We start from the raw sequence: 14,722 nt of genomic DNA on the forward strand, positions 1-14,722 counted from the left end.
TATATATGTATATATATAAGACTTGCTGTTGGCTTTAAGGCTGAGCAAATCTCTTGCTGACTGCCAAAGTCATCAAATCAAGCAGCAGTCAGCTTATTCCGGCACGCTTTGCCTTTCCCACTGATTGCGATTCCAGGGGTTGAGTTATGAAGGATGGAGGAATGCGGGTGGATGGCTGGAGAAGGAGATTTTGTTGCTGCTGCTGCTGCTGCTGCTGTTGCTGCTCCTACTGCTGTGTGTGCATAAAAAATGCCGCTCACGTGACTTCTATAAATTAAATGCGTATATGAAGGGTAGAGAAACTGGTATCTGATAGATGGGCAATACAGGAAGGAAGCCTTGGAAGTCGGAGCTAACAGATACGTCGAGAAGGATGTCTTTTAGGGCAACCTTCTGCCCCAGCCCAGCCTTGGACGAATCTGCCCCACCTCCAGATCTGAGTTTGCCATTGGCAAAACGCATAATTGACGCAAGTCATGTGCAAAAGGTAGGAAGAGAAAGAGCGAGAGAGAAATAGAGCGAGAGAGCTAGAGAGGGAGGTGGAGGACACTGGCCTGGCAAATAATTCAAATGCCTGCCATGAAACGCGAATTTCGGATTATCAGCCCATGACGTGGCAGGTGGTAACCAAGGGAGAATGCGGAGGGGGAATGGGAGAGGAGCGTGGGCTCAATCGTTGTAATTTTTCAAATTCAACATAATCCGCACAAAATGATTTGACTCTCGAATCTGGCGTGTCAGCAATCGATAAAAATAAAAGCGTAAATCCCGCATTAATTATAAGCTCTGACTTTAAAACTCAATTCAATATCAACTTTCTATTTAAATAACTATTTACTCGGCTTAAGGGGTAAACTACTAAACGGTATTTGGTTTAATCAACCGAGCGAAACTCATTCGAAAAAGTTCAAGGAGAGCCATGTTTTTATTTGCACTTTTCACTTTTCAGTTTTCAGTTTTCACTTTTCCATAAACAACAAAAATAAATGTATATTATACAGATAAATATATCGCAAAGCAGCTAACAAAGAAGAGTTCATTCAACTTGACCTTGAGCCGGTTATTCTGCTGGCACTGCTGATATTTATCTTTATTGCTCTCGATGGCGTATTATAATTTAATCAAACAAAATTTCATCAAAGTCGTAGAGAAATTTAATCAAAATAAAAACAAATACATCGAAGATGCACAATGTATGTCACTTAAACTCATCGATATCGATATTGATATCGATATAATATGTTATCTTCAGTAGACCATAGAAAACTTTTCTATTGGCCTTTATACAATAATTTTTTAGTTTTTCTATCGCCCAATTTTTGATAAGCATTATTTTAGTACAGCTTGTTAATCGAATTGCTTATCGTTAGGGTTCAATGGAAGATTGCATGCTTTTCTGTGAATTAACTTATAAATGACGTCAACAAAATGCCTGAAGATTATCCCAGCTGTTCCCAACTGATTTGCCATACTTACGATACATTAACTTTAATGAACAAAGTATATTTATGCTAATCAGTATTGAGGCTTACCTGCAAAGAGACAAAGAGAATAAAATCATTTAGTAAATACGTCAATAATAAGGAATTTATAAATATGTATGAAATATTTATTATAATACTTTATTAAAATATTTCATTGAAGTAAGTATTTCTTCATTATTTTGTAAATATTTCTTAGGCATTCCACGCGCTGCTTTCGCTTGAAATAATTAAACCCATTTTTATGTTAAATATTATTTTTTGTATTTTTAATTTTAATTGTGTCAAATTCCAAACATTTAAGCAGACACAACAAACAAGCGTTTTAGCTATTTAGAGCGCAATTGTGCGTAAAAATGCTATAAAAACAAGTCAGAGTCAGGTTAGTAGGCAAAGTTCGACTGGGAAATACCCTAACTATTTGTAATATTCTAGTCAGCGAAAGCACTCAGTATAGGAGAAACAGAGGAAGTTTTGTGAGATATGCAAATAATAAATGTGTGGGAATTTATTGCGAGAAAAAACTTTTCAAACTTAAAATCTATTTCACAGTGAAAGCTTCTAGCTTTTGTTATTTATAAGGGCAGACACACAAAATAATATATATACCTGAATATTTATCAGGATTTCGATTGTTACAAACGATTGCTCTAAAGGACGACAGCCTTTTTATATTAAATTTGCAATTCGCTTTATAAAAGCAAATGCAGCTATTTAAAGCGGCACATAAATATTATGAAATTATTTCAGCTAGTGTATATAGTCCTTTGAACTCAATTCAATATTGAATAATGTTTGATTTTTATAATGCAGTTTCAGTAGAGATTTGGCCCTTTTATTGCTTGCAGGTTAAACAAATTTGCATTTGCGAATTTACTATATTATTTCTGCACAATTTAACATTTACTGCTTTTGTTCATATAAATGTATATACATATATATATATTTAGAGATATTAATTTTTTACTATATGTGTTTCATTTTGTGCTAAACGTGCAACTTTTTTATTCCCCCTGACACAAATACTTTTGCTTTTTTTTTTGGTTTTATTTTAATTTTGTATTTATTTATTTTTGTTTACTTTTGCTGTTGAAATAATAATAAATGCGCATAAATAAAGCAGAAAAACTGAGTAATATTTAGATACCTTGTATAAATAACAATGGCAATGGCAGTGGCAATGGCGTAGGCAGAATTTTCAATTCTGAAAAAGTTAGCTAAAAGCAGCCGAAAGTGTGAGCTGCCTGCTAATCCCTAACACTTGTCCATAACCCTGCCACGCCCACCGACCCCTAGAGCTGGGGCCCTGGCAAAAGCAATTTACATAATTTATGAGCAAAGCGCAATACAAAAAATTTTGTTGCCAAATCAGAAGCAAATTTCAGCAAGTCCCGGCCCGAAAGGGACGAACAGACATCGCACTCTTCAATCAACACAGAGACGGAGGAAAAAAGGTTTTTAGCAACCGATTGGGATCCAAGGGTACGCCGTTTGCATTTGATGGGGCTTTGAGCAGCTGAATTGGTTTTGGGTTAGCGGCAAATTAATATTGATTTATTTGATTATTATTTATTATATTTGCTATTCAATCAATAGTCGAGCAAATGCTCACTGAAACTGAGATAACTATTTACAGGATATTTTCCTGATAACAATCTTTAAAGAATGTCACAATCATAAAAGCCCCATTGTTAGTCATAAATGCATATACATATTTATATATATATTTAGACAACCACATGGCAGATGACTTTCCCCGTACCGCAAGTTGAACAAACGCAAAAGAATCTGTCAGATAGAAAAGTAATGCAAAGCATTTTGCATGTCTGGTTACAGACGGCGAGCGTGGGAGGCTGTAAGGCGTTTAGAGTGGAGCGTAGGGTATACATAACCCCCTTGGCTGGCATTTAAAAAGATGTAAAAGCGACAGCAGTTCAAAATTTAATGCCAAATGCAGATGCGAACGGAAGCAGCAGCGGGGCAGCAAAGTACTTGAACTTGTCGTGATACGCAAATATGTGGGATATATATCTATATATATACCCCGATATATTTATATACATGTAAATATTTATATGTATGAGGGGGGGGCAGACAGGGTCTGGGGGCGCTGCAGCCACTTGGCGTCTGTCGCAACAATAAAATGCAATAATTTTTATTGAATTAAAGACGATAACTCAATTGAGTGGGCGACTGGCTTGACTTGACAGCCAGCGCAAGGCAGCGAGCGAGACGGAGACAAAGACAGAGAGAGAGGGAAAATGAGAGCGTCGCAGCAAAAGAAAAACATTTAGATAAAATGACCGATGAGTCAAGAGTGCACAAAGGAAATGTACATAAAACGAGCAGCTATTGAACCCAATGGAAGGGCGGAGACTAGACTATGTCTGCCTTAGCAAGAGGAAGCCAGGGAACAGACAAGCAACAGACCAAGACAAGGTTGACTAAGCTCCCGGGCAAACAAATATTAATTGTGAAACGATAAACATAGCATATATCTATATATATATTTATATATAACAGGCATCGCACACTCACCGATAATTATCGCAGTTGGCTACTAAAATTTCCCATTTGTGCGCTATCACACTTGATATCAGTTAAATAATTTATCTGTGATTTGTGCAGATAGCCATAAGGCGAGGTTGCTAGAGCGAGCGAGCAAACAGTTATAGTTAATGAAACACTAAAAACATTTTAGCACGATTAGTTGGGAGCTCAGCATGCCAAAAGGGGGTCACAGACAGACAGAGAGCAAAGGAGAGACAGAGAAAGGTAGCAATGCAAGTTGCTCGATTGTTTCTCTGCTCTGGCAAAATACATTTTCCAAATTTAGTAAGTGTATTGCCTTTTGTTGATTGTGTTTGTTTGTTTGTCTGTATGTGTGTGTGGGTGTGTGTGCAAGAACAACAATTGGCTGGCAACTGCACGTAAATAAGATTTTAATTGAAGCTTTTAGCAGGAAATGGAATATTAATAGAAAAAGCTGAAGAGTTGCCGACGACCTGACGACCTGACGACCTGACAATGTTGTTCTTGCACACAGCCCCAGCTGGGCTGCCTCTAATTGCAAACTGGACAAAGTCCTGGCCTGGCCCCAACTGCAACTGAGCAGGCCAGGGCAGCTAGAGTGGAGGGGCCTGGAATTGTTGCATGAGCCGCTTACCGTTAAGGTCAAAAGTCGTTCGCTCACTCACTCACTCACTCACTCACTCGTTCGTTCATTCAGTTCCACTTAGATTGCGTTTGCTCTGCTGGCATTTGCATTTTTCTCTGTTTAATACCCAGCTGATGAGTTGGATTAATTAGCTAAAAGGCGATTGCACTGCAAGGTGGAGGGCGGCGTGCGGGCGTGTCTCCTTATTAGATACCTGACTGTCTACCTAACTAGCTGTAATGGTATAAATCCCTGTCTCTGATGGCCGCCATAATTGAGACTGTCCAATTAACAAGTCGTTTCTGTAGTTCGCCCATAAAAGGTTAAGCGAATGATTGGCAGGCAATTAGCAAAGTGTACCAGTGTGTGTGTGTGTGTGTGTGTGTGTGAAAAGTTTGAGCAATCGATCTATATGTATATATGTTGCTGTCTGTTGTAAAAGCGCAAAGGTAATCGTATTATAATTAGCCAAGGGATAGATGATAAACGTAAACATTAAGCTAATTCCCTTTCAATTTCAATTTCCAATTCCATTTTCATTTCAATCAAAATTACAGCGAGTCCAATCAATCTTAATTATAATCATAATTATAGCTATGAGAATATTTATTATGTGTGCATTAATGTGAATAAAGTTATCAACAGAAATATTGCAATATTGCTAGAATGTGTAAAGTTCTTTTGTTTAATATAGTTATCAACTAATTACAAATCATTAAATATAATATTCTGATTAATTGAAGAATATACATATGTGATGTACTAAATAGAAATAAATAGATACATTTAAGTATACATAATCAATGATTTCTGCATTGTTTTATTATAAGGTAATCAAGCTATATTATTAGCTCATTTCGCTTTAACTTCAAGGCCCATTGAACTCGGCCTATAAAAGCAATACAAAATCGTTCTATATAATATACAGTTAATTGTATATACTTCTGATATACATTTATATAAATATATACTATCAAATAAAAATATATTATATATGCAATATATACAATTTGATAGCTCTTTTTCTTAATTTCGTTACGCTCTGCTGATATATATACGTACAAATATGTATATAAATATTTGTGTGTGTGTGTGTGTGTGTGTGTGTGTGCGTTTGTATACGGACATAAATACTGATATATTTATATGATGATAATATATGGCGCGTGATATTTAACATCGCAGCCACATTAGCAATGAACACTAATCACGGCGAGAAAATTTCTGCAGTGTGCGAATAATTTATGTGACAACGTGCAAAACTTCGAGAAGCCACACGAAAACTGCGAGAGTGAGAGAGAGAGAGAGAGAGAGGGAGAAATAGGGAGAGAGAGAGGTGAAGGCAGAGTTGGTGTGACAGACAGAGAGCATAGCATAACAGCTGAAAAGCAGTTGCAAATAAATCAAATAAAGCTGCAGAACGTGATCGGAAACCGCGGCAAGCTGCAGACTGAACTGAACTGAAATAGTGGGCGGGGCCAGGGCGGCAGCAGGTGGTGGAGCAGCAGCAACGGCAACGGCAACGTCTACTCTAGACCGTTAGCAGCTTTGTGGATGGCAAATTGAAAACGTCGCTCGAATGCCGCAGAACCAGTTTTGCCAATTAAACAATTTAATTAAGGTCAAATTAAAATATCTATAAGTATATATACTATTTATCTATCTAGTTAAATCTAGATAAATGCCTGTGTGCGATCTGTTCACAAATTTACTTCTTTTTTTTTTTTTTTTTGTTGTGCCATCATCTATGCCCCATTCGGCTTTTATGCGCTCCTCTTTGCTGTGCCATTCTTTATGTTTGTATAATGAATGGATGCGAATGAATGACTCGTGAACGCGTGCAGAGCGGAAGTAACACTTAACTCAAAAGCATGGGCACACGAGCTAAAGAATGGAAATGGGGGCGGGGTGTGTGTGAGGCGTGTGTGTGTGTGTGTGTGTAGAGGGGAGAGAGGACTGTAGGGCACTCAACACACACACACACGCATTCACACACAATGCCTGCTTGGCAAAGTGACAAAGACAACACGTTTTTGTGCACAACAACAAAAGCAGCGACAACAACAACAACGATAAGAATACCAACACACACAAAGTTACAGTAGCCTCTTAAATACAATATACCAACGCCTTACACTCAACCACCCCTGCCCCTCCACCGCACCCAGCAGCCCCTCTCTGCCACACTCTGCTACTGCTATGAAAATGCGGGTATTTAAATTTAATTTGCAAGCTGACAAAAAAGAAAGCAAATGCTTTTCTTGACACATACCATATGTGTGTGTGTGTGGATAAGTGTGTTTGTGTGTCTGTGTGAGTGTGGGACAGGAAGTAGCAGCACTAAACCACCCAATATGCCCGCCCTTCCTCCTCATTTAGCTGGCTGGCTCTACGCTCTTAGCTAAGTTATTTGAAAGCAAGTCAAGTCAAGCACAAAACCAACCGAATTGCTGCTGGCTGTTCGCCCTCTAAGTGGTTTTCTTGGCCAGCCGCAACGCAACGGGATATGAGATAGGGGTAGGAGTAGGGGCTAGGGGTTAGGGTAGGGCCTGGGCTGTCAAGAAATGTTACACACATTGAGAGAGCCATTGTATTAAAACGTATGTATGAGTATTTAGAGTGTGTCAATGTCTAAAGTAGTAGTTGTTGCTGTTGTTGCTGTTGTTGTTAGTGTTGCTGCTGGGTGTCGCTGTCGTCGTTGTTGTTGCTGTTGTTGTGCTGCTGAGTGCAACATTGGCATTAGTGGCACAACATTTGTCAGGTGGTTGCCCAAAGCTCTAAAAGCTTCGCACTTTAATTGAATTGTTACGAGTTAAGTGAGCCAACCCGGGGTTACTCCAAAAAGGGAGACTGCCAACAGAGAGAAGGAGAGGGAGGCAGCGAGAGTGAGTGAGAGGGAAATAGCGCTTGGTCAAAGGGTAAGCCATCAATTAGTGGCAATAGCCAAACCAAAGAGAAAAGTTGAAAGCGTGGCAAGAGCGAGGCTAAAGCTCAAGCAAAAATGTAAAACATGAAACTGGCTAATGGCAAAGTGTAAGCACAGTAAAGCCTGGCTAACGTGAACATTGTGTAAATGTGACCTGAAATGAATTAACTGAATTCGAAATGCACTGATTCTGTCTTTACTTTGCCTTTACTGACACAATCATCTCCATATACTTTACACAAATTAAGATTATATAAATAGTCTCTATTGTGTCTCATGGGCGAACATGCATCACTTAGATTTTCACAGAATTTTTAAGCGATTCAGAATTTCTATAAAACTTTTGCCACATTTTCGCATTTATACACAAACAAGTTTCCATTTCCACAGAAAAACAGAAACAACAAAGAATATATATTATAGTCAATTAAAAATTCCCCAATACATATACAATACATATACTCGAACAACAACTTTATGCTTTCCGCTTGACATTTGTTGCCGCATCTGTGCAATTCAATCAATTCAAGTCGCTGAGAGCAGCAGCAGCAGCAGCAGCAGGAAACTTTGGTCCAACATGCAAAGCCATTAAAACAATTAGCCAAATGCACTGCACAAACCGAACAAGCTGCTATTCTGCTATTCAGCTATTCGACTATTTGGCTGCTCAGCTGGGAGCACATAAAACGTATCCATAACGTGGCTGGGCAAGTGTCTAATATCCAAATGGACAACAACAATGGCAACAGCAACAAGCAGCAGCAGCAGCCGCAGCAGTCAGCGATAGCGCATTGGACTAAAAGGGAAAGCACACAAATTGTTTTTATCACTCATACGCCGCATGTGCAACGGCAACAAATGCGTCCCCAGTGAGTGAACGACAGACAGAGAGAGAGAGGGGGAGAAACTGAGTGAGAGAGACTGAGAGAACGGGCAGTGCTAAGGCAAACAAAACAACAACAACTGAAGTCACAAGTGTAATCTAAGCTATAAATGCTTGTGTGTGTGTGTGTGTGTGGGTAATTGAAAATGACTCATTTGAAAATCCAGCAACTGCACACACACACACAAAACTGACCTTTAATATTTTTATATAATGCATCTTCAATGTCTCATAATTTTCTTGGGTTTTAATTTGTGAGATTTTCGCAAAAAGGTGCGGCTAGAGGAGGGCAAAGTAAAGGCGTGTCAACGCTAAGTGCACTAAAATAAATTGCCATAAAAACCACCTGTAAAATGTCAAATGCACAAGGAAAAAAAAAAGAAAAGAGAAAAAAAACAAGCAGGCGACACAAATTTTTTGTCAGCTCTGAGTGAATCACAATTAAACAAAGCTAGCATTTGCTAGAAAGCAACGAATGGACAATACCCTGTAAATATATTTATACTATATATACATTTTCTTTTTTTAATCAAAGAAATAGAAAATATTTAGGTATATATAAATTAGTACAAATATATTATGAGCTTGATAAATTGTTTTATTTATTAAATATAATCAATAATTTAATTTTTTTTTTTTTTTTTTTAATAAATAAGTTAGCAAAATATTTCAAAGCCTCAATAAATATATTTAAAAATAATATATAGTTATTTATATATTTTTTTTATAAATTATTTAAAAATAATATATAGTTATTTATATATATTTTTTTATAAATTATTCTCTTTTTTTTTTGCATATAAACATGCAAGCGATTTCTCTCGCTTTCTCGTCGCTTTTATTCTAGCAAAACGAGTTTAGAAACAAAAATTTGCTGACATCATCATATGAGCAACTTTTTTAATTGCAGCAGCAGCAGCAACAGTAAAAAATATGTGAAAACGAACTTCTAACTGTGCAGCTCAAATTCTTTTAATCAATATCAATCATATATTACTACATAATACATATTATAGTTTCACACAGCTGAATCATCGCCCAGCGTCCCGCATGCCGCTCGGACGGAAAGCGAAAATCAAACTCAATTCAATGACGCCTTAGTCACTTGATCGACCCGATCGTAGATCGTATAACCGAGATGCCGGTGCCTGGTAGTCGACGCCTCTATGACACAGCCCTCCCCCGACCGATTCGTGATCCACGATATAGTTTCAACTCATAGTATTACGAATATAGATGACGAATGTACAAAGCGAAATTAATGGAAAGAGACGGAGCCAAATACAGTTGACATAATTTCTCTTGTTCTTGTGCCCCTTGTACTTTTTTTTTTGCGCCCATAAGCTGATAAGAAAACGCTCTAGAAACACAGTCAACATTTTGCTTTTGTTTATGGAACTATTTTATCGTACACTTTGTGTCTTGCAACTTGTTCTTGTTGTTGCCAAACGAACGTGACGGGAGCTACAAATTTGCTGATAAGAAGTAAGTATATATATATGTGTATGTGTGTATATGCGTATACGAATATTAGTTGAATTCTGGGAATTCACCATCATTACATTTAAAATGCCTGCGGTTTTCACAGAATTCCAAGTACAAATGCCATCATGAAATCTTAACAAGCTATACACACAGATTCATATATTAGTATATATTATATGTGAAGAGTGTATAACTTTATGGAGGAAACAATTGAACTATTTATTTAGTTTATGGCTTAGTTTATAGAGAACAACAATTAGGTATTGAGTACGTTTAAGTTTTCCCAAGAAAAACGTTTTTTTTTATTTTATACCAATAACCAATTTTAAGTATTGTATTTCTCATTTATAACAGTTTTTTTATATAACAGATAGTAACTGTATTATATATATATGTATGTAAAATAAGCGAGGCTCTACTGTGGCTATTAGATTCAATAAGGAATCACATTTGGGATCCTTTGCAAATACTTTTCACAAAATTTATTGACTTAAATTTGATATTTTAACTAATGTGCCTTTTCAATTAGGCTTTTTCAATAAGGCTAAACATATTAAATTACCAAAAAATGAAGAACGAAACCTTAAGCTATTTATAGAAGTTCATTGGCATAGGGAATACGAACATATGTAGAGATACCCACACACATGTGTAGGCCTTAGATCATAACTGAAAAGGAATCAGCTTTGACAACGTTTTCAATAAAACTAATGAAAATTGTTTTTTAGAGGCAGCTGCTGCTTTAGGCATGTTTGTTTCCTTTTCTTTCTTCTTTTTCTTTTTCATATAGTGTTGTATTTATCTTTATTTCTTTCATATATGTACAAGTATATTTTCTTCTTATTTATTTTGTGAATATGTGATTCGTATGTGATTTGAGCATTTTCCTGTGTTATTTTTATTAGAGCGCTGCGTTTTCTTTTTTGCCTTGTTTTTCTGTTTGTATTTTATGTTGGATTTGCATTTTCAAGCACGTACGAAATAACAACAACACAAACACAAATTGTTGACGCCAAAAAGCAACCCCCCAACGGGCGCAATGAGAGAGACAGAGGGGGAGCGGGCACATTGATAGAGAAGGGAAGGTAGACAGTCAGTCAACTTGGCTAACAAATTGCTGTGTTGTGCTCATATCCTGGCAGAGAGTCCAGGAAGTTGTCGACGCCGCACGATAAGTGCACGCGTACGGCAGGTTGGGGGGAAAGTAGAGGGGGATGGTGGGACTGTCAAAAAGTAATGATAAAATAAAAGAAAAAGCAAGTATGTAAATCAAAAATTGCTAACAAACCATAAAAGCGTCGGCCAGGTCATAAAACCTGAAAGTCAAAGCGTTAAAAAAGATGAGCAAAGACGAAGAACAGCAAGAAGAAGAACAGCAGTAGAAGAAACCTCCTATGAACGTCAACAGTTTTTATTATATATACATACATACGTATATATCGATATATATTTCTTTTTTCGGTTATATTCTGTCTCGTTCTCTGCTTTACTTCTCCTGCCTCTGCCTCTGCCCGGACACGTTTTGTGTTTTTACAACTTTTACTTTGTTACCGAAATAAAACAAAGGCGGCCGCCCTTAGGGGATGTTACTGTTGTTGTTGTTGTTGTTGTTGTTGTTGTTATTATTTGCCCAGGCAGGTTAACGATGTCTGTTAGGTGAGACAAGTGCACAAGAGCGAGATAGCACACTGGGGAAGCAGAGTGAGAACGGGCGGGCAATTGAGAGAGTACCAACTACAATGTCGAAGAGGGTGCAATGACTGCAACTTTTAGCGTTCGTTTGGCAGTGTCTGCGTGTGTATATGTGTGAGTGTATGCGTCTCTATGTGTGTGTACGTGTAAAGGAGAAAGTCCCGTTGAAGCTGGTCTGTCGCGCCCCCCTTTTGGACCCAGTTCTAAAGCTTCTGCATAGTAATTTTACCGAGGGTTGCGAACAGACAATGTTTAAAAATAAAATACAATGAAAAAAAAAAGAAGAGAAATGAAGAAGGAGACAGGGAGGGAGCAGGAAGGAGAGAGGAGGGAGTGGTAGGGTTGGGCAACTACGTGACACCGAAAATTCGCGTCAAATACATTGCCCTCACAAAAGGGTTTAACCTTGGACTTCAGCTGGCTAGAGCGGGAGACAAAGAGAGGGAGAGCGAGCAAGCGAGAGGGGCAGGGCTAATCAGGCGCTGGCTGTCACGCGGCGCGCCAAGACAGCGGGCGGGGAATCCGCTTGCTGCACTCTTTCGTGCATGGCACTAACAAACAAAATGTGTGGCTGGCTGACTAATCGACGCAAAAAAAATAAAAACAAAGCAGCTCGTGATAAGTCAGAAAACTCAACTGAAATAAAATTCGAGGCAAAGCCCAAATATGTACGTTTGCATAAAATGTGCAAAAATACAAATAAAATAAAGAGCGAGTCAAGATAAGTGTGGAGCATGAGTACATATGTATGTATTTACATACATATGTACATATAACTGCTTCTACTGTTGTCGTTGGAATCGGAATTAAATTTGTACTAACCTCAAAAACGCTGAGCTGATTAACCCACTGGTAAGCCTAGAAACAAATGCAAAATCGTACGTACATATCAGACAAATGAGAGAGACACAGATGGGTTGTTGTTGAAGAAGAAGAATAGCTCGCCATTCGTCATTGTAAATACAGACAAATGCAAAATAAATACATATACATATGTATGTATGTACATTAAAGTGAATACAATGTGAAATGTTGACTTGTTTAATCTACTTCAAGCTATACGTGATAGTCGAATTGTTTTATTACTTTCTTTAAATACTCTTTACTCAAGAATTCACTCAAATTGACCGGTTTACACATACATCAATACACACTCACTCTTGCACACACACAAGCATACGTCTCACTCACTAAATCAGCTGATTTACAAACACTCAACTTAAATTTTAAAGCTAAAATAAACCGCTATAAAATTTGCAGTTAAATTGCGAGAGTAAGCGTGTGTTAGTGTGTTGCTCACTCTCTTTTATGTGTCTCTCTCTCTCCCTCTCTCTTTGTCTTCTCCCCGGCCTATCACTCGCCATGTCTAATTCTTGACGCTTGGCATTTGAACAACGGTTAAAACTACTAAAAATAATACAACTAAAAGCTGTTAAACATTAATCGCACAAAAGTTTAATAAAAAGCCGCTACGAAATTTTTGCAAACACATACACGCACAAGCACGCACACATAGACCAAAACTGACGGCTGTGGCTCATTTAATTTTTCACACAAGTAAGCAACAATACAAGAACAACAACATTGCCAAAATCAGGGTAATAAATTTTATTTAAGCGAAATTCGCCAAAAATGCTTTGCTTTGCTGTTGCTTTTCTCGTTGTTGTTGCTGTTGTTGCGGCAGACATTGAACTTTATTATTCCGCTATTTTTTTTTTTAACGAATTTCACTGTGTGGGCGCTATTCGCAGCAAGAGCGAAGCGAAAAACAAAAAAATACAGCAAAAAATTGAAATAAAAATAAAAGGAATAGACAATTGAGAGCGACACACGCACGCAGAAAAATAACACAAAATGTAGTTGGGTTATTTGTTATTAATTATTCCCATTACTTGCGAGAGCGGCCGACAAAGAGTAAAATTGAGCTTGAGAGTCTATTTAAAATGATGCCCTTTGGGCAATTGCTTTTATTTACTTTGTTTTGTGTTTGACAGCTGCTGCTGCGGCTAGAGAGCGATGACGACGTCGACGACGAAGACGAAGGGGATAACAAGACGTGGATGGCGTTTGCTTTTTGCCGCTGCTTCTTCACTTTTCTATTGCACACACACACACGAAAAATTCGCAAGAGCGTACGCACGCACACAGCTGCACAAAGCTTTCTGCTGTTTACAAACTTTTGCGACGTTTTCAAGTGCGCTCCGAGACGTGGACGTAGACGTAAACGTCGACGCTGGCAGCGACGTAAGCAAAGAGTGTACGAGAGAGACCGCGATGGCGACTGCGACTGCGATGTCGGAGCGGCGGCAACGTAAGCTTTAACTATTTTTCTTGATTTTACTTTTTCCTTTACGTTTTGTTTTTGATGTGTGTATAAAAAATATGTATGTATTTTTTGCTTGCTTTTGCCCACTGCTGCTGTGGCTGCGGCTTTTCTTCTTTTTTTGCGAAATGCTTTAATAACTTTCTATTGCTATTTTTATATTTTTAATGGCGTTTCACAAACTACACACACACTCTCACATACATACATATATACAATGACAGACTGAGAGACGAACTACGACGACGACGAAGGCAATATAGGGAAACAATGAAAAAACCGCAAATACGATAATATTTCACTACCTTATTGTTATAATTTGTTATTAATTATTTTCGCAATATTTTCAATAGTTGCTCCTCTCTGGCTGATGAATTTGTTGTTATTGGAGTTGTTTTTGTTGTTGCTGTTGACGTTGAGGATGATGACGAGACGACGTCAGCTTTAAGTTAAGCACACGCAATATACACACACATTCACATGCACAGGGAGAAAGAGAGGCAGAAACGAATAGAGACGAGAAACTGTATGCACAAACACAGTTAGCTAGCTAAAGTTGTGTTGTTGTTGTTATTGCTGCTGCTGCTGTTGTCGTTGACGCGTACACGTAGCAAAATTTTGCGAGCTTTGAACAAACAGAACGTACGAACGAACGAACAAACAGTGACAGTGTCCAGCCCAGCTGATTTCAATTTTGTTTGAATTTCTTCGCTTTGAACCACGCGCACAACGAACTGGCCACGACAAAAATTAAAATGAAACTGAATGGCAATGG

General features: G+C 37.9%; 1 protein-coding gene across 6 annotated transcripts in view; it reads right to left on the reverse strand.

Annotated features, from left to right (window-relative positions):
• Nucleotides 1-14,722, reverse strand: part of LOC6582444 (protein alan shepard) — a 158,954-nt gene that overhangs the window by 15,187 nt on the left and 129,045 nt on the right. Inside the window, exon 1 of one of the 6 annotated variants that reach the window (XM_044009918.1) lies at nt 14,253-14,704. The exons of 3 other annotated variants lie outside the window; for them this stretch is intronic. The gene's annotated coding sequence lies outside the window, so the exon portion shown is untranslated. Of the gene's footprint in view, nt 1-12,446; nt 12,463-13,599; nt 14,705-14,722 lie in introns of those variants that run through there. 2 more of the 6 variants (XM_044009917.1, XM_032731285.2) reach the window with 2 other exon arrangements.

Source organism: Drosophila mojavensis, unplaced genomic scaffold (genome assembly GCF_018153725.1).
Source record: "Drosophila mojavensis isolate 15081-1352.22 unplaced genomic scaffold, ASM1815372v1 contig_74, whole genome shotgun sequence".
NCBI classification, from domain to species: domain Eukaryota; kingdom Metazoa; phylum Arthropoda; class Insecta; order Diptera; family Drosophilidae; genus Drosophila; species Drosophila mojavensis.